Source organism: Colobus angolensis, unplaced genomic scaffold (genome assembly GCF_000951035.1).
Source record: "Colobus angolensis palliatus isolate OR3802 unplaced genomic scaffold, Cang.pa_1.0 Scaffold56, whole genome shotgun sequence".
Taxonomy (NCBI): domain Eukaryota; kingdom Metazoa; phylum Chordata; class Mammalia; order Primates; family Cercopithecidae; genus Colobus; species Colobus angolensis.
In genome coordinates this window covers 8,096,660-8,123,983 of record NW_012119154.1, presented here as the reverse complement: position 1 = coordinate 8,123,983, position 27,324 = coordinate 8,096,660, and the positions used below count along the sequence as shown (strand labels likewise).

The 27,324-nt window shown below is 36.7% G+C and overlaps 1 long non-coding RNA gene across 1 annotated transcript in view; it reads left to right on the top strand.

Moving 5' to 3' along the window:
- Positions 1–2,043: 2,043 nt before the first annotated feature.
- Positions 2,044–27,324, top strand: part of LOC105525803 — a 523,125-nt gene continuing 497,844 nt past the window's right edge. The window contains exon 1 of the long non-coding RNA XR_001003977.1: positions 2,044–2,195. This is a non-coding gene — a long non-coding RNA (uncharacterized LOC105525803). The remainder of the gene's footprint in view (positions 2,196–27,324) is intronic.

Genomic DNA, 27,324 nt, shown 5'->3' with positions numbered 1-27,324 from the left:
ACGTATTTCAACTCCCCCTCTTTAAAATGGAGATAGTTTTCATCTGAGTTTTTGGGTGATGATGGGGATTAAAATGGAAGAATTTAGATAAAATATGTGGAACAGTATTTGGCACACAGTGACCACTGAGCAAGTGCTGGGAATCCCTTTTAGGAAATTTTACAAGAAAGAAAATGGGAGGTTTAGAAGATGAAGTGGCAGTTAGCTCAAGGTCATGCAGTGATGGAGATTTTACAATGAGTCTAGCACACTTTTATGCTGGGGCTCATACAATCTAACGTTGAGGTGGGAGGCTGGATTCACTAGTCTTTTCAAGATCATGAGAGACTTTTGATTCTGTCATTTACTTAACACAGGAGAGCAGAACTCCACCGTCATTTTCAAATGAATTCCTTCTTGTGAATATGAAAATAAATAGTAAAATATAATGTGGCAATTTTTTATGTGAAAATCATCTTATTTAATATTAATAGTGTTTTTCTTGGCTTCTTTGCTTCAATCTTATAACTGCACACAAAAGAAATCTAAACATTTTACAAATTTTTTTGCTGTGTACGTTGGAAGAGTCAGGGATTTTCAAGATCAGGGCGCAAAACCATATCTTGTGTTTATTTCATATTCCCTAGTAGTTCCCTTGTCCACTGCTCCTGAAGTTCAGGAAATATTGGTCACCATGATGGTCTACAACTGGTGTTGCATAGTCTGTATCTTGGGGTTTCCTTGTTATCAATTCCTGACAAAATTGTCTAGATATCACAGTTGTTCTACCCTAATATTCACACCTACCCCCAGCAACATTATCCCTGGGCACAGGGCCTCTGGGATTTTCCCTGGGCTCTAAGTTCTAAATTACTTTCCAGCCAGATATATTTCCTGTCTGAAACTTTGCTTCTGATCTTAGCTTAACTTTGCTTCTGATCTTGCCTTGAAGACTGAGACCTCCCCTTGCTTGCTACCAACTCTTGCCCAGGACAGACATAAATTCCATTTCCTCCTTGCTTTATGCCCCACACTGTAAGCTAAGGCTGTCTCTTCTATATCAAAAATCAGTCTTCAATAACCTATTCCTGGACAGAGGTGAGCACTCACAGAATCTATTTGATTCAATTTGATCCATTTCAATTGAATTCAATACAGTTCAAGTACTCTGGGCATTTGCTTTAAGATTAGTCCTACATTCAGCACTATTTGTCCATTGACCAAATAGAGGATAAAAATGCATAACAAGGATAAAATATCACATATCAATATAAATATTCTGTCTTTCTGTTCCTCTCAATTTTAACTTTAAATAAACTCCACTTATCTATTTTATTTCCCTACCCCTAGAACAAGCTATCAGGCTTTTTAAGAGTCCTTGTCACATAAATGCAAGGTTCTGGTTTGAGGTATCACCAGAGATCTGACAACTGCTTTGGAAACAGAGTAATAGCACGTTTTTCCCACGGGAGCCATGGGCAATTTGATTCATTTCACGTATTTGTGAGAGAGTGTGTGTGGATGGGGTGTTCACCTCTAAAATGCAGCTGACAACGAGTATTTGCAAAAATTAAACTATCTCTATCAGTGTGCATGAAATGTCATGTCAAATTTCCCCTCTTAAACCTTGCTCCTGCTTTGTGGGCAGTAGATGTAAGAAGTGGCATATGCACACATCCATACCCATCTGCCCACACTCCCACGCTCACACATTTGGAAGTTGCTCACAGGTTGCACACTGGCAAATACAAGACACATCTGCAAAATGTCTGCACTAGTGACATCTGATATTCTTGTGCCAGTCACTTCCCCAGAGATGAGATTTACATAGCAACAGACCCAGCAGGGTCTATTCAATTTCTCCTTACCCCTTCCTAGGGGCAGTGAGTGCCTATTAAGAAACCCCAATGGCTCTGTATGTTTTTCTGAGTCATCACTTGCTCTTTCAGCTGGCTGCCTCACCAGTACTCCCTCATGCTTGGTCTCTCTCTCTCTCTTTCGGGACTGGTATGCATGGCCACGCATTGTTAAACATTCCACACTCACACTAAGGTTGGTGTGACAGCTGGGGACCAGGCAGAGATCTGCAATGTGGTGGCACTCATGCACCTGTTGTTGGTAGTGAACTTCTGGCTGCCATTCAGTCAGCAGCTGTTAACTACTAAGGTGCCAGGACAAAATGAAATGCAACTGAGAAGTCATGCCCCATCACAAAGGTATGGTCCTAGTCAAATATCTTATACTTAAACTGATATGATTTTGCATGTCCCCACCCAAATCTCATATTGAATTGTAGTTTCCATAATCCCCATGTGTTATGGGAGGGACCCAGTGGGAGGTAATTAAATCATGGGGACAGTTACCTCCATGCTGCTGTTCTCATGATAATGAGTGAGTTCTCATGAGATCTAATGATTTTTTAGGGGGATTCTCCCTCTTTGATTGGTACTTCTCTGTCCTGCTGCCATGTGAAGAAGGACATGTTTGCTTCCCCTTCTTCCATGATTGTAAGTTTTCTGAGGCTTGCCCAGCCATGGAGAACTGTGAGTTAATTAAATCTATTTCCTTTACAAATTGCCCACTCTTAGGCAGTTCTTTATTCCAGCATGAAAGTGGGCTAATACAGTAAATTGGCACCACAGAGAGTGGAGTGCTACTACAAGGATACCCCAAAATGTGGAAATGACTTTGTAACTGGGTCACAGGCAGAGGTTGGAACAGTTTGGAGGGCTCAGAAAAAGGCAGGAAAATGTAGGAAAATTTGGAACTGATACAGGATTATTTTGCTCCTTAGTTCAACTAAATCTGGGTTCTTGTCTCGCAACCAGGAAATATTAGACATGAGGACACATTTCTGGGAGAGGAGAGTGAAATTCATTAAGTGAAAGGGGAGCTCTCAGCAAAGAGAGGGTTCCTGCCAGCCAACTCCCACCTCACAGATTGAATACCAGGCTACCACACTGAGCTGAACTGAGGGGGTCAAGCTGAGAAGCTGAGGAGGCCAAGCTCTTTTCCTGCATAAGACATGGATTCCTGGTGGCCCCACCCCATTCCCACAGTGCATGTGGGCCTCCAGTTCATTGTGGGGATGCCCAGGCAAGCCCACTGTGCAGGTTTCTTTAGCTACACAAAAACATCCGGTGTAAACGTTTGTGGGGCAGGTCAGAGATTCTCTGGGGACCCTTCCTTGTCTGCCCCCTGCCTCTCCCAGAACTTCCTAGAGACTTGTTGAATGACTTTGACTAAAATGCTGGTAGTGATATGGACAATGAATTCCAGGCTGAGATGGTCTCAGATGGAAATGAGAAACTAATTGGGAACTAATGTAAAGGTCACTCTTGCTATACTTTAGCAAAAAGACTGGCAGCTTTTTGCCACTGCCCTAGAGATCTGTGAGACTTTGAACTTGAGAGATGATTTAGTATCTGGCAAAAGAAATTTCTAAGCAGCAAAGCATTTAAGAAGTGACAGAACATAAAAGTTTTGAAAATGTGCAGCCTGACAATGCAGTAGAAAATAAAACCCCATTTTCTGGGGAGGAATTCAAGCATGCTGCAGAAATTTGCATAAGTATCAAGGAGCCAAATGCTAATTGACAAGATGACGGGGTGGGCGGGGGGGGGGGGGAGGAATGTCTTCAGGGCATCTCAAAGACCTTCATGGCAGCCCCTCCCATCACAGGCCCAGAGGCCTAGGAGGGAAAAATAGTTTCCAGGACCAGGTCCAGGGGCTCCCTGCTGTGTACAGCCTAGGGACTTGGTGCTTTGTTTCCCAGCAACTCCAGCCATGACTAAAAGGGGCCAAAGTACAACTCAGGCCGTGGCTTCAAAAGGTGTAAGCCCCAAGCCTTGGCAACTTCCATGTGGTGCTGAGCCTGTAGGTGCACAGAAGTCAAGAACTGAGGTTTGCGAGCCTCTGCCTAGATTTCAGAGGATGTATGGAAACTCATGGATGTCCAGGCAGAGGTGTGCTGCAGGGGCAGAGCCCTCATGGAGAACCTCTGCTAGGGCAGTGCAGAAGGGAAATGGGGGTTGGAGTCCCTACACAGAGTCTGCACTGGGGCATGGCCTAGTGGAGTTGTGAAAAGAGGGTTACCATTTTTCAGACCCCAGAATGGTAGGTACATTGACAGCTTGCACCACATGCCTGGAAAAGCTGCAAACACTCAATGCCAACCTGTGAAAGCAGCCAGGAAGATGACTGTACTCTGCAAAACAATAGGACTGGAGCTGCCCCAGGTCTTGGGAACCCCCTCTTGCATCAGTGTTACCTGGATGTGAGATATGGAGTCGAAGGAGATCATTTTGGATCTTTAGGGTTTAATAACTGTCCTATTGGATTTTGAACTTGCATGGGGCCAATAGCCCCATTTTTGGACAATTTCTCCCATTCATAATGGGTTTATTTACCCAATTCCTCTATCCACATTGTATCTAGGCAGTAACTAACTTGGTTTTGATTTTACAGGTTCATAGGCAGAAGGGACTTGCCCTGTCTCAAATGAGGCTTTGAACTGGGAGTTTTGAGTTAATGTTGGAATGAGTTAAGAATTTGGGGGACTGTTGGAAAGGCATGATTGTGTTTTGAAAAGTGAGGACATGAGATTTGGGAGGGGCCAGGGGCAGAATGATGTGGTTTGACTGTGTCACCACCCAAATCTCACCTGGAATTGTAGTTCCCATAATCCTCACCTGTCATGGGTGGGACCTAGTGGGAGGTAATTAATTCATGGGTGCAGTTACCCCCATGCTGCTGTTCTCATGATAATGAGTGAGTCCTCATAAGATCTGGTGGTTTTATAAGAGACTGTTCCCCTTTTGATGGGCTCTTCTCTCTTTGCTGCCATGTGACGAAGGATGTGTTTACTTCTTTTTCCACCATGATTGTAGTTTCCTGTGGCCTCCCAAGCCATGCAGAACTGTGAGTCAATTAAACTTCTTTCTTTTATAAATTACCCAGGATCAGACACTTCTTTATAGCAATATGAAAATGGACTAATACATAAACCCTACCATTAAAACTCTTCCCTTGGAGAATCACTGTTCACTTTAGCCTATTCATGACACTGATAATGTTTGCAATAAAAATCTGTTTAACTTTTTTTGACATGTGTCCTCCAAACATCTTGACTTTTGAACTCCCTACCTTCCACAGATAGTTCCCTAAGTATATACACATACATAAACACACATACATGTAGCACCCATTAACCAGAATTATGGGCAAATAATACTTGCATTTTCCTAAATCTGGGTTTTCTTGATTACTTGAGAATCATATATTATAGTAGCTACAGCTCATGACCTAGCAGTGACCTTCAGCAAGTTTAAAAATAGTGACTATCTTAACAAGTTGTTGTAAAAGTTCAATATAACAAAAGAACTAGACACAACATCAGGTTCCTTGTAAGCAGGTAACGAACATTAATTATTGTTAATTTCCTATGTAGACTATGTTTTTGGAAGTCCTAAATTATTCTTGTCAGACACATTGTTTACTTTTTTCCCTACATGGTCAATTTTAAATATTTCTCTTTTTAAAGCTTCTGCCAAAATGATGTTTCTTATTAGTGTTAAGTCTAGGATTTATTTTTTGTCAGCAGGGTAACCAGTGCAGTGACCTTCTACAAACCAGTCATAGATACATCTTGCTCTGACTCCAGCTGAGCTAAGGCTGGGCCTAGAGCACTAGGACTGAGCTCCTGCAGTGTCACCTAAGTTCGTCTTTACTAAACTTGAATGTTTTTGGGAAAATAAAGCTCTGGACAACCTTGAGAAGCTCAATTTTTGCCACCCTGAAGAAAGTATAAGGATAGAAATTTAATGGAGCTGCTGCTGCTGGATCTGTTGCTCTTGTAAGTCTCTCCTCTGGGGAAGTGAAGGGCACAACAATAACGGATGTCAGGTTTTAAGGGAAGGGAGTATCTTCATCTCCTCTCCTGAACCACTAACTAAGATTATCCATTGCTTGCTGCCAAAAGAAAGACATAAATAAAAACAAAACTGAAAGTAAACAATAAAGCAAACAAAACATGCAAACAATGAAACCAAATCAAATCTTCTCAATTTAAACTCTGGACTTAACATGCCACCTGTGGTGTTTTGATATTTTTGGGGTCATAAAAAAGTAAAGAGGTTATTTTATATCCAGGGCCTTATAAAGCCAGCTGGTAGGGGCCTCATCTATATTTTGGATACTTCTGGTATCCTCCACTGATTTAAGCCAGATTTAGACTCACCTCATACTAGGTTAAAAAAAAAAAAAAAGTGTTCTAAACATATGAAAATAGAAGCAGAATGGCAAGGCCTGGACTGAGATGAAGCAAGTGGGGCATTTGCATTGTCTGAAAAATTTAAAAGGTGCCAAAAATGTTAGTAATTGAGGTAAACAATATTTTAAAGCAATATTTAAAAAAAAGAATGCAAAAAATTGATGATGAACAAAATATCAAAATTTTAAATAAAGGCAAGATCAGCATTACTGAATATTTCTTTTACCTTAGACACAAAGATAGTTAGGCAAAGCACTGTGGGATGGAATTCAAATGTAGGAGTGATAGGAAAAAATTAGGTCAACAGTAAAAATTAATTGACAATTTCCATCAGACTAATGTTTATCAAGCTGATAAAATTCTAAGAAGCTGTATCTGACAGCAAAAATAGTTACTGAGAAAAATGTATAAAGAAACATCTTCCTAATTGTCTTAGCAAGCAAGATCAACGTACATACTTTTCCCAAAGCAAAAGGGGACGGTGGGGTAGGAGAAAGGAAGATGTCTTGGATACCTGTTGTTACTTTTCATGCGATCCTTTAAACTTCAACATGTCCAGAATTATTTTTATTATTTTATTGCTAAGCAAATGGAACTTGGAGAGTAATTCTCAAATTAAAAACTTATATGGGAAAAGACCAAGAATTTAGCTCTAGAATTTGCTCTAAAATCTTTGTTATTTTTCCTCCACTCTATTTTGTGTGTGCCTTGGCTTTTTTATTTATAAAGTAGTAATAGTACTAATTCTTACCATTTGTTTTTAGTGCATAATGGTTGTAAACTCACTTTAAGCTACAAATGCACAACAGAAATATAAAGTTTGTTTATTTTTTAATTCATTACCTATTTTTTGAGTATCAGGAAGTCAACTATTTTTGATCTGAAATATCGCAGGGTTGGGGAATAAGGAAGCTGCCATTTTGATTTTAAGGTTCACAGATTTGCAGGTCCTAAACACTTGAGTTCAGTAGTCTCAATTTTCCTTCTATCTCATGTTGGAAACAAAAATGTAGCTGCTTTATTTCTAGAATACACTGCCTTGAATCGATTATGAAGGCAGATAAGACATTATCTAGGCAATTTTCCAAATTTTTGCTGTTTCTTTGCTCCTAGGAGATTTGGTCCACAGGTAAGGATAAATCATCATATCTTAGAAGTTTCCCCCACCATTTTTCCTTTTTATTCCCCACTTTACCAATACAACAGAGTTTCTGCAGTAGGGTGACTGTCAATATTCCCCGGAGTGTCTCTTGAATGAGTAGTCAGACCTTATTCTAGATTTCATGGCAGCTGGAAATGGAATCTGTGTTTCAGATGATGAGCACTGGCTTTTCTGATTTGGTGATAAGTTCAAATTCATAGCAGGATTGTGAGGAATGCTGCTTCAGTTGCATAATTTGCTTATATGTAAATAACTTATCACAGCATATTTGAAGTACAGTCTTTTATAACAAATATCTCTAGTAGGTAGTTTATTATTTATTAATCTAATGACTTAAAATTTCATGATAAAAGATTTAGTGCAAGAGAATGTCTAGCATTGCCCAAATTATTACTAATTGGTTGCTAATAGCTGTTACACTGGCTATGTGCATAATTATGTAAAATTATACTGATGGCCTCAGGTGAGCCACTCTTTGGGAATGGAAATATACTTGAGCAAGCAGAAACAAACTCAGAGTACTCAGACAGGTTCTTTTAAATATGTTATCTCCCTTGACCCAAACTCTTTCAGTTGAAGAGGAGAGTTCCTATGAAGGTCTAACTTTTGATGTTGTTTTGAAAATACATCTTCATAAGAAAAAGTGTCGCAAACTAGGTAAATGGTTAAAAGTGTAGGCATCAACATCAGATACCCTGGCTGTACATTTTCACTTCTTTACTTTCAAGAACATCTATTGTAACTTTGGACAAGCAATTTTACCTCAGTGACACTTGCTTGCCTCACATAAAAAATACAGTTGTAATATCTAACTAATAGTGTTGTTGCGAGAACAAATGAAATCATATATATGTGATGGAAAAAAATATTAATAAAGAAATGCTCAGAGATGTTGTCTCCCCACCCCAGTCTACCAGCGAGAATGCTTTCGTTGCTAACCCAGCTTTCAAATCTTAGATTCCTTCTGTGTGATCTGTCTCTGCTAGAGAAACCTTTTGTGATGCAGAATAATCCAAAAGAGATTGAGGCTAAGACTCAGGAGAAAGATGGGAAGGACTTAAAGAAATGAAGTCAACAGATATAAAAGAAAAAAGAAGTAGGCAAGGAAGTAGAGTGTAGAATGGGAGTCTGGAGAATGTACGGATGCCAAGAGTTAAGAAAGTAACAAAAGCAGCTACCAGAAGTTTGTATTTGTTTTCTTTGAGGGACTGAAAAAAGAATTGGGCTTCTTATTTTATTTTATTTCATTTTCAACTGTTCTACTTTGAAACTTTGCATATGACCTTACTAAGGAACCTATTTAGTGGCCTTAATAACATATGATTAGACATGTAAGGTGAATATTATTGAACATGGCTCATAGGAAATCCAAAATAAACAAGAACTTTTATAATAATAATAATAATAATATAATGATGATGGTTATATCTGGAGTCAAATTCCAGCAAAAGGTTCATTGAATAGGCATGTGTTATTAACATATCATTACAGAGACTTGTATAATTGGAGCACTTAGAAAAAAATGAATATTTTGTCATTCCTTTCTTGTGTGGTCACCTCAGAAAATATATTTCATTAGAAAAACTATTAGAGTAGCTTTCCATTCCTAATGAGATAAAAATTAACATGAACTGCTGACCTCTCCCTTAACTGAACCCTGGAGAAATTAGAAAAATAAAGGAATGAGAAACATTTTGGGAAATGTGAGGCCATTATTGTGCCTTGGTTTATATGTGTGTGAGGATGTGTATGAGTGTGTGTGTGTGTGTGTGTGTGTGTGGTGTGATGGCATGGTCTGCGGACTTAAGGCAATTGAGGAACTAGACATTTAAGAGTCTATTTCTTGACCTCTTCTCACAGAAATTGCAACGGCCGTGTTGTTGGTGTTGAGTGGACAACATAAAAACAGCACAAAAAAACTGCTAGGATGAGGGTTGATGAAAATATTCTTTAGTATTTACTTCTTTAGTACCTTTCCTCCAAATTTCGTGGGTGGTGGATTAGAATTATGAAAAATACCTCTTTATGATATTCTTTATTTTTCTCTAAAAATTTAAAGGTGATCTTCTGACTGACAGAGTTGCATTTGAGAGTGGTAGAGAGAGGAACACACACAGTCATTCTGTGGAGTCTTGGGCCTATTTCTTGCCCTCTATTAGGACGCGGACCAAGGCCAGATCTTTGACCTATTACATTGTATATTATCATGGAATTGGCACCCCAGACCAATACGACTAGACATCTGAAGCTTACAAATTCTTTACAAAAAAAAAAAACTTTAAATGCATGGTGATTTAAATACAGCAAATATAGTTTTAAAAGGGCAGATATTGGCAATGTGAAGTTAGGAAATTTTAAATTAATAGAAGTATAAGTATTTTGGTATCAAATACTTAGTATATAAAATAAAATGTTCAATAGATGATATAATTACCAGAGAGAACACCACTGAAACATGGATTGGTAAGGTGAAAGATGTGATGAAAGAATTATTTTAGAAGATAGCAGGACATTATAAAAAACAAACATAAAATGAAAGGTAGGAATTGTTGCAGTAGAAGTGCCATCAACTGATGTCTATGTTCCAGAGGAATCAAAAATGGAGGATTGGTGTCAGTGATTTGCTTACAACCAGTAAAACATGGCAAAAGTGGCACTTCTTGTATCTTCTGATGCTAAGTCAACAGAAGTCTTGCAGGTTCTATCTTAATCTCTTTGAATGCCTGTGCTCTAGATGGTCCCTCTCCAAAACCAGTCACCAAGTGAGAGAGATATTTCAAACCTCATTTAAGAGCTCTGGTCAGTTGTTCCAGTTGATCTCAACCTTTCAGCAATCTTCTTGGGGTAGTAGACTTATGAGTGAAGAAGACATCTTGGAAGCAGATCTCTCAGCCACAAATCTGTCAGCCTCCAGCTGTTGGTCACTGTCAGCTGATCTCATCAACCCAGTTAAGTCTCCAGACATTATGAAGTGGAGAAGAACCATCTTCACTGTACCCCTCTTGAATTCCTAACATATTGAATCTATGAGCATGAAATTTTGAATTGGTTGTCTTTGTTTTTGCTACTATGTTTTAGGACTATTTATTATGCTGTAGGTAACTGGAACATTTAATGTGTTCTTTATCAAGAGGTCCTTTTTACTGTAATGTAAAGAAACTCAAGTAGGCCCAATTTACATCTTTAATATATTCATTCACTTGTTCTTCAAACATTTGTTAATCATCTATCATTTGTCAAGTGCTCTTCAAAGTGCTGAGGATACAATAGCATGTAACACAGACACGATAGCTGAACTCATAAAAATTACAGCTTTCTTCTGAATTCCTGGAGGAACAGAACTTGTACTCAAGTTAAAGCCATACATCCAGGCACAAAGAAACAAGTATTTATAGTTAATACAACATTGTGTGCCATATAGTCATAGATCAAGTAAATTAAATCATGAATCAAGGAATAAAATGTATGAATATTGAAATGCCTGTATACTAAAGCTTCTGTGAATATATATACACAAATACATTGCCTTCTTAAATATGTACATCATATGCAATTAGTTAAATGTTCTATTTGAATAACAATAAAGGCTTTGATCAAAAGCAAATGATTCTATCTAGAATAGTACTAATGAAGATGATTTTTTGTTTCTCAAACAGCATGATCAAGATCAACCATGAGGAACTCTGGAAGAAAATTCTATAAAATTACTGAGATTCAAAGCATTCTGGAGCTGACGTTAACCTTTGAGCTTGCTGACTCCAACCCCCTTATTTTACAGCTGGAGCAACTGAGCTCCAGCAGGCAGTGAACCAGATGGGTCATGGTATCAGCGGTGGTGCAGAGCAAGCTAAACTCTGCGAGGTCAACTGAGGTCCTGTGTAACCCAGAGGGATCCTGGCATGAATTTTAAATTCTCTCCTCAATTCTGGCATCAGTTCTAGTATCCATATGTCTGTGCATACATAGAAGCTGAGGCAGAGAAACTCATGAGAATTGCCAAGGCCCTAGAATCCTGAAAACAGTTGCTAATATCCTGTTGCCATGACAACCCACTCAGGAAAGAGCCTAGGTGCCAGACTTAGATTTTTTTTTTTTCTGGGTCCCAGAGGAGTACCAGAATGAGTTGATAACTCTTTTATTGCTACCTGGAGAGAAGCCTTTCCTGCCCTGTGTATCTTCCAATAGCAGACCAACACTCCAGGGATGGTAACTGATGCAACTGTGGCTGGTTTCATTTCCTTTAGAGACAAAGGTCTCCGATGATTATTGTGCCATGAAGAATAAGGGACTTGTACAAGCTAACATGTCTGTAAAAACATGTGATTTCTTTAGTCCCAACTACCTCCGCATTTATGAGGCTCCCTGCTTTATTTTCCCCTACTTGTTTGTCACCAGTGCATCTGCTCCTTCCTGCAGAGGAAATGTTTGTACCGTTCAAATGGTTGGACTATGAGTCACAGATTAAGCAGGAGGGACTTTTCTGAATGATGCTGAGCAAGGTCTTAATTAAAAGGAAGGAAGAAATTCTGGTGAGTGGTAGCAAGGTTGGGTAGTTTAGAGCCATGCAAAGTGCCAGCCTCTCCCTAGGTAATCACTCGCCTTCTGGCATGAAATCATCCAAATTTAGGATACGTAAGATGCATAGGACCTGGAAATTATCAGAACTGCATCATGATGCCTCTAGAACCTGTGTACCTGAATGTTGGCCCTAATTCTTTCTTGACTGGGAAATTCTGCATCCACATATTATAGCTCCCTGCTTCCCATATTGGTTTTGTTCAATCCATTCTCCACATTGCAGCCAGAGTGATTATTCTAAAATGTATCTAAGATCTTTTTCACCCTTATTTTAAAACCCTGCAATGATCTTCTTGTCTTCCGCTTGGTTCTCAAATCTTTAGCAGGCTATTCCTGTGTCTTAAGCACACTACTGCCACAGTTAGGTTTTTCTCTATCGTGATTGTCTATTTGGTCTAGCTTAATTGTGACCTAATCCAAGACAGAGCTTGTGATTTTATCATTTTCTCCACTCCCTAAAACACCTTTTTGCATATGGTAAATGTGAAATAAGGCAAAGGAAGTTGAGTTAATAGTTATTGAATTAAGATGAGTAGTTAGGCCTTGGTCTCCATATTAGGAAGCTGCCATGATATACTTCTGTTGTAGCTTACCCTATACATAAAATTACCCTTATAAAGCATATATTCATCTCACAAAAAAATTAAAGAATATGAATCTGACAGACACAGTATATACTACTCTGGAGAAAAAGTTTTCTGAATCACAGAACAAATTGCTTTCAGTCTCAGTCCAGAAATCCTAGTCAGAGGTATGTTTTTGAAAATATCTGCCTTTTCTTTAAGTACCCAAAGCCATGGTACTTCTACTGGGTGAACATTGCTCTAATTGCTTTTAGTGCATATGATCCATTAATGTCATATGTCATAATACACCTTGTTAGAGAACATTGTTTTATAGTCTCAGTCATAATCAGCCGTATTTGTAGATCATGCACAGTGTTGAGAACCATGTATTAGAAAGTTTAGTGCAGAATGCACAGGAAATGCCCCAGTGTCCTGAGGAGAGTTTCTTCAGTTCAGTTGATGGTACTTTCTTCCATCTAGCCATGTAATCTACCAACCTTGGGTCTGTCTTCCTCTCCCTCAGCTTCCACATTCAATAGCTATTGTTGAATCCATCCCCTCCCCATCTCCACTGCTACTCCTTCTGCCCTAGGCTTTGTCATCTCCTAGTGGGAACTGGAATATCTTCCTCATTAGTTTCCCTGTGTCCTTTCTTCTTCAAAATGCCCTCATAGTATTTTATCAAGAAAGCAAAGCTTATCATGTCATTTCCTTATTTAAAACTCTCTGGATACTCTTCGTAATCCAAGTTCAGGCTAGCATTTAAAATCTCATATTATTTGGCTAACAGTTAAATTTACTGGGTGTCAGGCACTATTCTAAGTGCTTTAGTCCTCTTGTTGGCTTCTAAGGGTCTCCTTGTCTCCCCAGGAGACACTCCTATGAGGGAAGTGCTATTTTATCACTGCCTTACTTTCAACTTCAAAAACTTTGTATTCTCACTACATGTTGTACGTATGTGAGGTACCTTGTACTTCAAGAGATTTTGTGCATATTATTTTCTCTGCTTGATATGACTTCCATTTCCTTCCCATCTAATTGTCTTAACTGGTTGCTCATCCTTTAAAGCTAGTTACAGGCATATCAAAAATTACAAGCTCCAAAAAAGAATGTTTTAACCTCATCCATGATGCCAGGCAAGGAGCCCATGTTCTATGTTTCCATAACACCTTATATAAAATCTGAACATGATATCTGTCATGAAGAACTCCTATTGTCTTTTTATGGACATATAATTGACCTAAGTCCCTAAAGACAGGAGCTATGCTTGATTCTGTATCTATCTTTGAATCCTACTTACTTCCAGTGGATGTTCAATAAGCACCTATTAAATAGAATAAGTACTTCCCTGCATATTCATGCAAAACAATATTTACATATTCTTTTATGACTAACCATTAGTATGAGTGATCATTGGGATTATCAAATGTGCTTTACTATTTTCTAATGTGTTCTTTCCCATCCTGAGTCTCAATATGCTTTATCTATCAGAACTATTTTATAATTATTATAATAAATATTCAGAAAACAATGAAACATTTATGATAATAGATTACATTATAAGTACCACTTCGGTTATAAAAGAGAAAGAGAGGAAAGCAGAATTATTGTGAGAAAAAAGAGAGTTGAGATCTTTGATATATTATTCCAAGGCAACAGAAGTTAAGAAGGGTGACAACTATGAACTCACTCAGGCAACTGACATCTCAGTGTGACAGTTTCATATTTCTAATAAAATTACGCTGTTAGATATAGATACACTGTGGAAACAACAAGGGAAGAAAGAATAAGAAACCAAGAAAAAAGAAAGAGAAAATTGGATATAATCTGAGCACTGGTGATAGCTGAAAACACGAACAGTAAGCTAATTGAGGGACAGAGTTTTAAGAAAGAAACTAAAGAGCGCGAAATAATACCTGGTTAGTGAGCCGGCTAGAAAGGGGATCAGCAAAGGAAAAGTGTTTATTTGTTGGCAAAAGCTCCAGGGACAAGTCAGCTCTTTATTGAGTTTGAACATAAGGAGAAGTACCCAAGAATGTAAGACTTTCATCACATTTGTTTCATCTGTCACTTTATTTACTTTCTCTTGAGAATTTAAATGGAGAGAGATCTGAGTGAATTTGAAATTTGTTATTTTATAATGTTAAGTCCAAAGCTTCTAAATAGTTTTGAGAAATCATAAGGTCTGTTAGAGATTTATTTAGCACATTTTAAAATGTGCCTGTTCCTTACATTTGAAGTCCCCCTTCTGTTTTCTACACATTACCAGCTACATTCGACCTTCAAATAGAAGAAGAAAATTATGACTGACACTAACAGTGGTTAAGAGATTTCTACATGACAAGAAATAATGCTGAACCTTTTATACAGATGACCTTATCTAGCCCCGCAACTGTATCAGTGAGGACTTACTTAATCAGCAAACTATGTATTGAGCACCTATTATGTGCAGACACTCTTTAGCTGCTGAGAATACACAATGAGCAAAATAGATTCCAATTCTTGACCACATGAAGCTTATATTCTCATGGGGGAAGACAGATCATAAGCAAAATAAATTAGTATAATATAACATATAGTATATTAGAATATTGGCAAAAATAATGAGGGGAAATGGGATTGAAAGTTCTTGGGGCAATGTTTCATTTCAAGTAGAATGATCAGAGAAGGCCTCGCTAACAAGATGACTTTATTAGAGGTTTTGATGGTGAGGATGTATGTGGGAAGAAAAGTGACAGCAGATGGAATAGCAAGAACAAAAGCTCTTCTAATTTAGGCTTTGAAAAGCAGTATGGAAGTCAATGTGTCGCAGTGTGATCTATGCTTTCTAGAGTAGGGACAGTATGAAGAAATAAAGTTGGAGACAAAAAAGGGAGAGAAGGTAAGCCAGGGAGCTGAGAAGTATTGTGGGGAGACTTAGAGGGCCTTAGAAGAAATTGTTCCTTTCCCCCGAGTGAGACAGGAAGGCTTTGACAGGTTCTGAGCAGAGATATGACCTGATGTGAGTGATATTATGCAGGATCAGCACAGGAAACAAGTAGTACCCAGGGAAGAAGCAGGCAGGAGTTGGAAGAAGTGATATGTTTCTGGAACAACATGTGTCAGTTGTGATATGAATATGAACTTCCTACTAATGGATATGCAATTTTGAGGCCAATATGCTTGTAATATCCTATGCCCTGGCACCACTGATTATAATGGACTCAACTTGTTGCAAATAGACCATCTCACACTAAATTCTCTTTTATTATTTTTTCATTAGACAACCGCAATAAAATTACTTCCATTGCCTCTGTTAACATTTTTTTATGATGTCAAACCAATGTCTTACATTATTAAAGAACTTAAAATACAAAAGTTTCATTCTATGGACAGATCTTCAATTGCTATTTATTACTGCAAAGGAAAGTACATCATTATTACTGGTAATGTAATATAGTCATAAGCCTGAGGTGACTTTGGTCAAGTTGACATTAAAATATGCCCCACTAATGTCAGTCAGATTTGCTTACTGATACGTTAACACTTAAATATTGTTACCGTGAATATTCACTTGGCATCAAAATAATCACAAATGCCAATCAAACACAGTCATTGAAGTTATGAGATAATCTCTGCTAATTTGTTGATCAAACAAATGATCCAGTATATGCTTTTATATCTTTGTAGATTAAATTCCATCTATAATACAAAATTAAATAATCTCAGTTAATAATACAATAAATATCTCAATGGTCCTTTTAATAATAAAAAAATAGTCATTGCTTTTTACCTCTCAAAAAGAGGTTGGTGTATTAGTCATCTATTACTGCAATGATGCTATGTAACAAACTACCTTCCAACTCAAAACTTAAAGTATTAAAAAAAAAAAATGAAAAAGAAATAGCCCCCCTTCATTCCTGGAGCTGTTGCAGCTGTGAGTCTACTGATGAAGACAAGACTTAGCAAGCTTGTCTGTTCTTTGAATTGCAGGCCTTTGAGTTAGCTGGGCGATAAAGACACTGTTCCATGTGTCTTCATCTTCCTTGAACCAGTGGAATAGGCAGGGCACATTCTTCTGAGAGCGATGGCAGAGGTACAGAAGAGCCTGGACAACCTAAAAAGTATATTTCCAGCAGGCATGTGCCACAGCTGGCTATATTTACTTGTAAGACCTGATTGCTAAATTTTCAGCATTTTCTGAGGTGGTTGTTAAATTCAGCCATTATTAAAATTTAAATGACATAAAGGTATAGATAAATACATTATATTTAAAAAGAAAATAATAAACATTAAAAACCTACCACTTCCTAATTACTTTTCTACATTATTTTAATCTAGGATCTTGAGGTCATTTACGTCTAATATTGTAGTAGGACAAGTGGCAGACAAAACTCCTCAGACACCGAGTTACAGAAGGAAGGGTTTTATTCAGCCGGGGGCATTAGCAAGACTTCAGTCTCCAGAGCCGAGCTCCCCGAGTGAGCAATTCCTGTCCCTTTTAAGGGCTCACAACTCTAAGGGGGTGCACATGAGAAGGTCGTGATTGCTTGAGCAAGCAGGGGGTACGTGACTGGGGGCTGCATGCACCGGTAATTAGATCGGAATAAAACGAGATATGGATTTTCACAGTGCGTTTCTATACAATGTCTGTAATCTACAGATAACAGAACCGCTTAGGTCAGGGGTCGATCTTTAACTACCAGGCCCAGGGTGCGGCGCTGGGCTGTCTGCCTGTGGATTTCATTTCTGCCTTTTAGTTTTTACTTCTTTCTTTGGAGGCAGAAATTAGGCATAAGACAGCATGAGGGGTGGTCTCCTCCCTTAGTATGTCTGTACAGTAGAGATACTATAACATGATATGTTACTGTGACTCTCTTTCCATCTCCACATTCACTAATGTCTCACTGGTAACATGAAGTTGGCCGTGGTGAAAGTATTTATACCATGAATATCAACAAATATGAGAAATCAGGAACTTCCTCATCTTGTTTAACTGATTCTCAAACCAGGCTCTTTAATAATTGGAGAGTCAGTTGTTACACATTTTTAAGCACACCATTCATTTTGAGCCTTTGCTCACATCAGTTCTCCAAATATCCTATTGATCAAAATCAAGCAATGGTGAAATACACTCTACCTTTAGTAAAAGACACTGCAATATCACAAGACAAGGTGAGTCTATAGGGAGGGCTGAAGAACTGAAGCAAATAATTCAATCTACTATAGTTGGGAAAAGATACAAAAGGCATATAAATAGAGAAATCAGTGTTTTATGTATGTGAATGAATGAGTATACATTACTCTGATTTGTCTCAAAAGGCATTTTTTTCTTCATTATTTCTGACATTTCTCAAAGGAAAGCAAATATTTAAAAGTGGCAATTTGAATTACAAAATAGATTATTGTCTATTTGTATTTATGAAGTGTTCATTAATTATGATGGTAGACAATTCAAACAGGCTAGAATGAGTTTCTTGGTCATAATTCCAAAGTTCTAACAAGCACAATTTATAGTAAAAATTTATTCCATTTTGAATCTATCATATTATCCCCAATCCATGATTTTTTTAAAGTACTAAAAAGCTGACATGGGCTATATGAAAGAACATTAAAATTTAACATTAAGAATGTTGGTTAATAGTCTTACTTTCCTTATGTGCGGATTTGTCTGCACTCCCAGCTGTACTGAAAATGTTTTCTGAACAAAGGGAGGAGGAGGACATCTTAAAGAATGCAGTGGAAGTCAAGGAAAACCATAATTTACATTTCAGAATATAAATGCCCCACGGAGACCTTCTTCCCCTGCTGCCTGGAACTTTGATTGGCATTTCAATAGAATTCTACCAAATTGGAGGCTGGTCCCAGGGAACCCATCCTCATGGTTACCAATGACTGTAATTTCAGGCATCTGATCTGAGCAAATAATATTTATGAGAACAGGATATTTAAAAAGTCGAGACAACTATGAAAGCCAACGAGAGTCAGAAAACCAACGTAAGAAGGAGAATAAGGACATGGGTAGTAAGGATTTGTGGGTGCTTCCTTCTGAAAAACAGATGTATTTCTAGTTAAAGTTAATTCTGCGTTTCAATTGTTGATAAACTGGCAAACAGCAATTTGTATATTTGTGTGTGCTTGTGTGTGTGTGTGTGTATCATATATTTTTTCACTCTCATTCAAAAAACCCATCTTCTCCAGAAAGGATTTTCTACTATAATCTTTTAAAATTTAAAGCACTATAAAAATCGGATTACTTTGGATATAAAATTTCTCGAATTCTTGAGTATAAAATTTTATTTTGGATGTTAAATTGTAAAACCTGGCCTCCTCTCTTAAAATCAGGGAAAAATAGGAAAAAGAAATTGAGGTCTCTCAAAGTAATTATCAACTTCTCCCTCTCTAAATATAATAAAATTCTAAATCATCTTTTTTCTCTTTTCTTCGATTTTCAAAGCTTGTAGCTAGAAAATGAAAATCATACTTTATCTATTCTATTAGCTTATATAACCTTTCCATCCAATCAAACTTCCATTCTGGTCCAAAACTCTCCTTTCTTCCTTCTTACTTTTTTTTTTTTTTCCTTCCCTCCCTCCCTCCCTCCTTCCTTCCCTTCCCTTTCCTTCCTTCCTTCCTTCCTTCCTTCCTTCCTTCCTTCCTTCCTCATTCCCTGCTTCTTATTATTTTTTCCATCCTCCTTTCCTTTTCCTTCTGTTTGGCTCCTAATCATTTTTATGAAGATAAAGTAATGTGTGGTTTTATAAATGTGGATATATACAGGAAGATATAAGAAATTGCAAGAATATAGCTGCTGATATAAGAGAAGTCCAGTGTGCATGGTGAGAAAAAGAAATCTAACATTTCCCCCAACAAGACTAGACAATTGTATTAATAGACAAATGTATTTGAATCTGTTCTGATCTCAATAATTTAAAGTATAAAATTTATCACATAGACCATTTCCAGTTATTTATGAGTTTTTCTCTTTTGGGATTCTAACATTTACTCAGTTTTTCTCATGCCAATATTACATAGGACTAATTATTATAGCTTTAGTATAATTCTTTTTTTCCTTGCAGGTACAAATATTCTATCATTATAATTATCTAAACATTTTCTTGAGTTTTCCTTTACTTTTTTGGCAGATAAATGTTATAATATCCATGCCAAAAATCTTTAAACATTATTTTAGGATTTAAATCATAATAATTTGGCAGAATTGATATGTTTACAATTTTGCATTTTACCAGTTCATAATGTATATGTAAAATTTCATTTCAATCTTATTTTATGTCTCTTCAGTAAAGTTAGTAATGTTTCACAGTGGTTTTCTCTTGTGGCTCTCATCAAATTATGGAGTTTCTCTCCCCCTCTCACAGTAAAAACTAACTTACCAAATGAAAATTTTAAAAAACCACCAATTATATTCTCATCAGATCTCAGATGATCATATCCCCACTTTTTCTAAAAACACTTTATTTTGTTATTGTAGGAAATTACATTAGGGCTGTGATTCTTACTCAGAATTTCTGCTAGAGCGATTAGAAAAGAGAAATTATCATTCTGCTAGAGTTGCTAAACTAATAGGATAGTGGTCTAGAAATGTTGGCTACCATTTGCCAACATATCCAAGACAATATTTTGGGGAAAAGACCACACAATATAGATGATAATTTAAAGCTGAAGACACAAAGATTGAGGACATAATTTGTAGAACTTGAACTAATTCATGCCTAAACTTAATCTACCTAGTGGACTTTTCAATATGGTGATTCAAAAATCTCCTTTTATTTTTTTAAGTGGTTGCCAACTGCCACTGAAAGAGACATGCATATAGTGTTTTGTGTTCAATTTTTAGATATTTAAAAATAATCATTACAAAGATAAAACAGGAACAGATAATTTCCACTTGGCAAGAGCATAGACACAAAACTCATAGGGATGATTTACATTAATACTGTTGCAGTTTGCCTAGTATTTTTTTTTCTGGTTACTTCTGCTACATTTTATGTTACTGGGGATGGTCTTTTAAACTTTCAATGAGTAGGTACTTGATAATTCTACTTTTCATGTCTGTTTATTAATTTTTTTCATCATGATCAGGGGCATGACCCCTTTGATTACTGCTCTTTGTAATTTGTGAAGTTTTATTCTGCATCTTAACATGATATCATATCACATGCCTTTAATTTCTTAAGCACATTGGTAGCAACTAATAGGTCATATTTATTGGATTCACAGATTCTTTCCTTTCTTCATCCCTTCTTTGTTCCTTCCACACTTACTATAAAATAAGCCTTCAAAAAGTTGAAATTTTCTCTACCTATGCGTGATATTTTCTTTTCTTACCTACCAACTTCTGAGAGAAGAATGTGAAATGTCTCTATCATTATTATTATTACTACAGTTTTTGCTTTTTCAATACAAAATATATGTTGCTAGGAACTTGAATATTAAGATGAAATATTTCTCATTGTATCCTTTATCCTACTTACCTCAAATCAATTTTTTTCTAATGTTACCATCGCCTCAGTCTTTTCTGTTTATCATTTCCTTGGTATAGTTTTTTGTGTGTGTGTGTGTGTGTGCACATGTGCCCGCTGTGTTACAAAATCATGCCTGAGTACAAAATCCATTAAAATGCAAAAGAGACAAAATAATGCTAATGAAACAGGATGAAAAGCTCACCAATATAATTTCACATTCTTTATTACAACTAATGTTTAAGAAATGACCACTTTTTCTTCTTTTTGTTCTTCTTTTTATTTTTTAAAAGATCTCGCTTTGTTGCCTAGGTTAGAGCATAGTAGCCTAATCATAACTCACTGCACACTCAAACTCCTGGGCTAAGCAATCCTCCTGTCTTCAGTCTCCTGAACAGCTGTGACTACAGTTGTACATCATCACACCTAGATACAAAATAACTACTTTTGAAAATTTGTTAGAGTATGAAAAAAGAATATTCATATTTACCTAAGAAGGCTGAAAATCCCCCTCCTTTTACATTACATATATGTGTGTAATGAGCTAAATGGTGTGTCCCCCCAAACTAATACATTTAAATCTTAACCCCCAATGTGATGGTATCAGGAATTGAGGGCATTTGGGAGGTGATTAGATCATGAGAATGAAGCTGTAGCAAATGGTATTAGTGCTTTATAAAAGAGACCCCAGCCAGGTGCCATGGCTCATGCCTGCAATCCCACCACTTTGGGAGGCCAAGGCAGGAAGATCACAAGGTCAGGAGTTCAAGACCAGCTTGGCCAATATGGTGAAACCCCATCTCTACTAAAAATACAAACATTAGCCAGGCGTGGTGGTCTGCGCCTGTAGTCCCAGCTACTCAAGAGGCTGAAGCAGGAGAATCGCTTGAACCCAAGAAGCTGAGGTTACGATGAGCCGAGATGGTGCCACTGCACTCCAGCCTGGGTGACAGAGTGAGACTCCATCTCAAAGAATAATAATAATAATAATAATAATAATAATAAAAATAAAGAAATGAAAGAGACCCCAGAGAACTCCCTCACCTCTGCCACCATGTGAGTTAATTGTGAGAAGATGGTTATATACGAGGAAGTAGAAACTTACCAGACAACTAGCTAGCTGATGCCTTGATCTCGGATTTTCCAGTTTCCAGTAAAATGAAAAATAAATTTCTATTATTTACAAGGCACTCAGTGTACGGAATTTCATCATAGCAGCCTGAACAAACTAAGACAATGTGTGAGACTTTTTTTTTTCAGCTTACTTCAACTAAAATTGTGTCATAACAGATTGAATGCAAAAGCAGATAATGAGAAACCAGTTATCTTTTATTACACAAGGAATTAGAGAATTTACAAAAGGCAAAACTAAACTCTCTTCTCACTAAATTCATTTTGGTTTACAGAAATACAGTTTTTAATGTGTAATTTCTGTTAAAACATAATAGATTTATTAAAGCTGTTTTAACTTAATTGTTAAATAAATATTTCCAAAATTGTTCAGTTTTAATTTTGAATGCATGAAATATTAATGGATATAACCCATATGAGCAAAAGACCTTTGGAGTTCTCAGTAATTTTTAAAAGTATAAAAGGATTCTGAGAACAAAAATGTGAAAACCTTTGTTTTGGTAAAATTTCCCTTATTTTATGTATTTATTGTGAGTATTTTCTTCCAGTTTATGTTTTCATTTCCCAAATGCTATTAATAAACATTTTTAAAAATTAATAAAGCCTAAGAAACATATATATTTTTTGTTAGTACTTTGTTTATCTTCTTCTAGAAATTTTGCCTGTTCCTCAGAGTCAAGAGAGTCATGATCTATCTGAAATTCAGTGTTGTATATTATGTGAAGGAGGGGTTGAAGTTCATTTTAATTACATGGTTATCCAACACACAGTTATTCTAGCACCATTTGTTAAAAAGACTGTTGAATCCATTAAATTTCCTTGGTGCCTATGTAAAAAAAAAAATCAGGTGAATATTGATTTTATAATACTGTAAATATTTATAGTAGTATAAATATTAAAATATTGTAGTTTTATTATAAATATGGAAATGTTGATTGATATCTATAAAAAATCATATTGAAATTAGATTTGGGGTTACTGTGAATCTATAAATCAGTTTGGCAGTTTAATGATATTGAGTCTTCATGAAGATGAACAGTAATTCAGGCTTTCATTTTCTGCTGTGATGTTCCATAGTTTTTGTTGTAGAGGTCTTCACTACTTTTGTTACATATATTGCATTTCATAAAATATTTTTGTTTGTTCGCAATTTCTCTGATTTCTTTCAGCAGTGCTGTGTAATTCTCATTGTAGAGATTTTTCACCTCCTTGGTTAGCTGTAATCCTAGGTATTTTATTCTTTTGGTGGCTGTTTTGAATGGGATTGCATTATTCATTTGGCTCTCAGTTTGCAGGTCATCAGTGTATAGAAATACAACTGATTTTTGTACATTGATTTTGTATCCTGAAACTTTACTGAAATAGTTTATCAGTTCTAGGATCCTTTTGGTGGAGCCTATGGGAAAATCTACATATAGAACCATGCCATCTGCAACGAGAGATAGTTTAACTTTTTCTTTTCATATTTGGATGCCCTTATTTCTTTCTCTGGCTGATGCTCTGGATAGGACTTCTAGTACTATCTTGAATAAGATTGGTAAGAGTGTGCATCTTTGTCTTGCTCTAGTTCTCAAGGGGAATGCTCCAGCTCTTGCCCATTCAATGTGATCATGTTGGCTATAGGTTTGTCTTAGATGGCTCTTGTTATTTTGAGGTATGTTCCTTTGATGACTAATTTGTTTAGAGTTTTTAACATAAAGAGATGTTGAATTTTATTGAAAGGCTTTTATGCATCTGTTGAGATGATCATATGGTTTTTGTTTTTAATTCTGTTTATGTGGTGAATTACATTTATTGATTTGCATATGTTGAAACAACCTTGCATCCCAGGAATAAAGCCTATTTGATCATGATGAATTAAGTTTTTGATGCACTGCTAAATTTGATTTGCTAGTATTTTGTTGAGAAATTTTGTGTCTATATTCATCAGGAATATTGGCTTGACGTTTTCTTTTTTTGTTGTGTCTGTGCTATATTTTATTATCAGAATGGTGCTGATTTGTATAACAAATTAGGGAGGAGTGCCTACTCCTCAATTCTTTGGAATAATTTCAGTAAGATTGGTACTAGCTCTTTGTACATCTGATGAAATTTGGCTGTAAATTCATCTGGTTCTGGGATCTTTCTGGTTGGTAGGCTTTTTGCTATTGATTCAATTTTGGAATTGTTATTGATCCATTTGGTATTTCAATTTCTTCCTGGTTCAATTTTGGGAAGCTGTCTGTTCCCAGAAATGTGTCCATTTATTCTAGGTTTTCTAGTTTGTATACATAGAGGTGTGCAATCTCTGGGGATTTTTTGTATTTTTACGGGGTCCACTGTAATTTTGCCTTTGTCATTTCTGATTGTGTTTATTTGGATTTTCTTTTGTTCTTTATTAATCTAACTAGCAGTCTACCCATCTTGTTCATTCTTTCAATTAACCAATTTTGGATTTATTGATTTTTTAATAGATTTCCATGTCTCAATTTCATTCAGTTCAACTCTGATTCTGGTTATTATTTTTCTCCTGTTAGCTTTGGGTTTAGTTGGCTCTTATTCTGTTAGTTCTTCTAGATGTGACTTTAGATTGTTAAATTGAGATCTTTCCAACTTTTTGATACAGTCACTTATTGCTTTAACCTTTCCTCTTAACACTGCTTTAGCTGTGTTCCAAATATTCTGGCATGTTGTGTCTCTTTTCCTTAGTTTCAAATAATTTTTTGATTCCTACCTTTATTTCGTTCTTATCCCGAAGTCATCAGAAGCAGGTTAACTTGCATATAATTGTATGGTTTTGAGAGATCTTCTTGGATTTTTTTGAATTTGTTGAGACTTGATTTATGGCTGAGCATATAGCCAATTTTAGAGTATTTTTTTATTTATAGAGTTATTTTATTTATAGAGTATTTTCAGACAAGAATAATGTATGTTCTCTTTTTATTGGGTGGAGTGTTCTCCTAAATGTCTGTTAGGTCCAATTGGTCAAGTGTTGCTCTTAAGTACAGAACATCTTTGTTAGATTTCTGCCTCAATTATCTAACATTGTCAGGGGGTTGTTGAAATCTCCTACTGTTATTGTGTGGTTATCTAAATATCTTCATATATCTCTAGTAATTTTTGTTAAAAATCTGGGTTCTCCAACATTGGATGCATATATATTTAAAATAGTTAAGGTTTCTTGTTGAATTGACCCCTTTATCATTATGTAATGTTCTCCTTTTTTTATCATTGTTGGTTAAAGTCTGTCTTATCTAGCATAAGAATAGCAACCCTTTCTCTTTTTTGTTTTCCATTTGCCTGATAGATCTTTCTTTATCCTTTTGTTTTGAGCCTATGGTTGTCATTATGTGTGATATGGATCACCTGAAGATGGCAGTTGGCTCTTGCTTCTTTATCCAACTTGCCACTCTATGCCTATTAAATGGGTCATTTATTCCATTTACATTCAAGGTGATTATTGATATGTGAGCATTTAATCCTGACACCATATTATTAGCTGATTGTTATGTAGATTTCATCATACAGTTGCTTTATATTGTCAATTGGCTAAGTACTTAAGGGTGTTTTGTGATGGTGGTTATTGTTCTTTCGTTTCCTTTTTTATTATTCCCTTTAAGACCTCTCCTAAGGCAAGTCCAGTTGTAATGAATTCCCTTAGTATTTGCTTGTCTAAAAATAATTTTATTGGTCCGGGCATGGTGGCTCACACTTGTAATCCCCATACTTTGGGAGGCGGGGGAGAGCGGATCACCTGAGGTCAGGAGTCAAAGGCCAGCCTGGCCAAAATGGTGAAACCACATCTCTACAAAGCTAAGCAAGAAATTCATCGTTCTTATCTTTTTTGAGCGGCCACAAAGAACGTCATTGCCTGTAATCCCAGATACTTGAGAGGCTGAGGTAGGAGAATCACTTGAACCTGGGAGGTGGAGGTTGCAGTGAGCCAAGACCATGCCATTATACTCCAGCCTGGGCAACAAGAACAAAACTCTTGTCTCACACACAAAAAAAGAACGTTATTTCTCTTTTGTTTATGAGGTTTAGTTTGGTGGGATATGAAATTCTTGGTTAAAATTTATTTTCTTTAAGGATGTTGAAAACAGGTCTCCAATCTTTTCTGGCTTCTAATGAAAGTTCTTCTGTTAACCTGATATAGTTTTCTTTGTACAGAAAGTCTTGTTCTTTCTTCCTGGCTGCCTTTCAGATTTTTTATTTTGAGGAATTTGATAACTATGTGTCTTGGAGATAGCTGTCTTGTGTAGTATCTCACAGGAATTTCTCTGAATTTCTTCAATTTGCACATCAAACTCTTTAGCTAGTTAGACAAAATATTCATGGACTATATGCTCAAATACATTTTCCAAGTTGCTTGCTCTCTCTCTCCTTCTCTTTCAGGAATGCAGAGTCATAGGTTATGTCTCTTTACAGAGGTTTCTCAGAGGTTTTTTTCATTTTTTTATGTTTTTCTACCTAAGTTGCTTTAAAGGAGCAGTCTTCAAACTCTGATATTCTTTCCCTAACTTGGTCTATTCTCTTGTTAATGCTTCAAATTGTATTGTGAAAACTCCTGTAGTGAGTTTTTTATTTCCAGAATTTCATTTTGGTTCTTTCTTAAAATAGCTATGTCATCTTTGAACTCTCGCATCATTTTACTATCTTCCTTGAATTGGGCTAAGCGTTCTCTTATATCTCTGTGAGATTCCTTACATCCAGATTCCAAATTCTATTTCTGACATTTCATCCATTTCTATCTGATTAAGAACCACTGTTGGTGAGCTAGTGTGATTATTTGGACATAAGAAGACATTCTGGATTTTAGAGTTGCCAGATTTCTTGCACTGGTTTTTTCTCATCTGTGGAAGCTGATGTTCCCTTTTCCTTTGAAGTTGCTTTCCCTTGAAGGGGACTTTTGATTTTTATGTTACTTATTGCCCTTGAGAGTTCAACTGTGGTGCAAACTAGGTATAGTCAAATGGCTTTATTTCTGGATGGTTTCAAAGGGCCAAGGCTCACTCAGTACCCCTAGGCTGCATGCTCTAATGTTGGGGGTCTATGATCAGGCCCATGGCTTTGTCCTCTGGCCCGTTGAGGTCAAGCACAGACTGTTCTTGGGGAGCTGAGGTGCTCCCAGACCGCTGGCAACAATATTCCATTGGGAGCTGCAAGTGAGAGCACTTTGGTGAGAAGGCCGAGGGT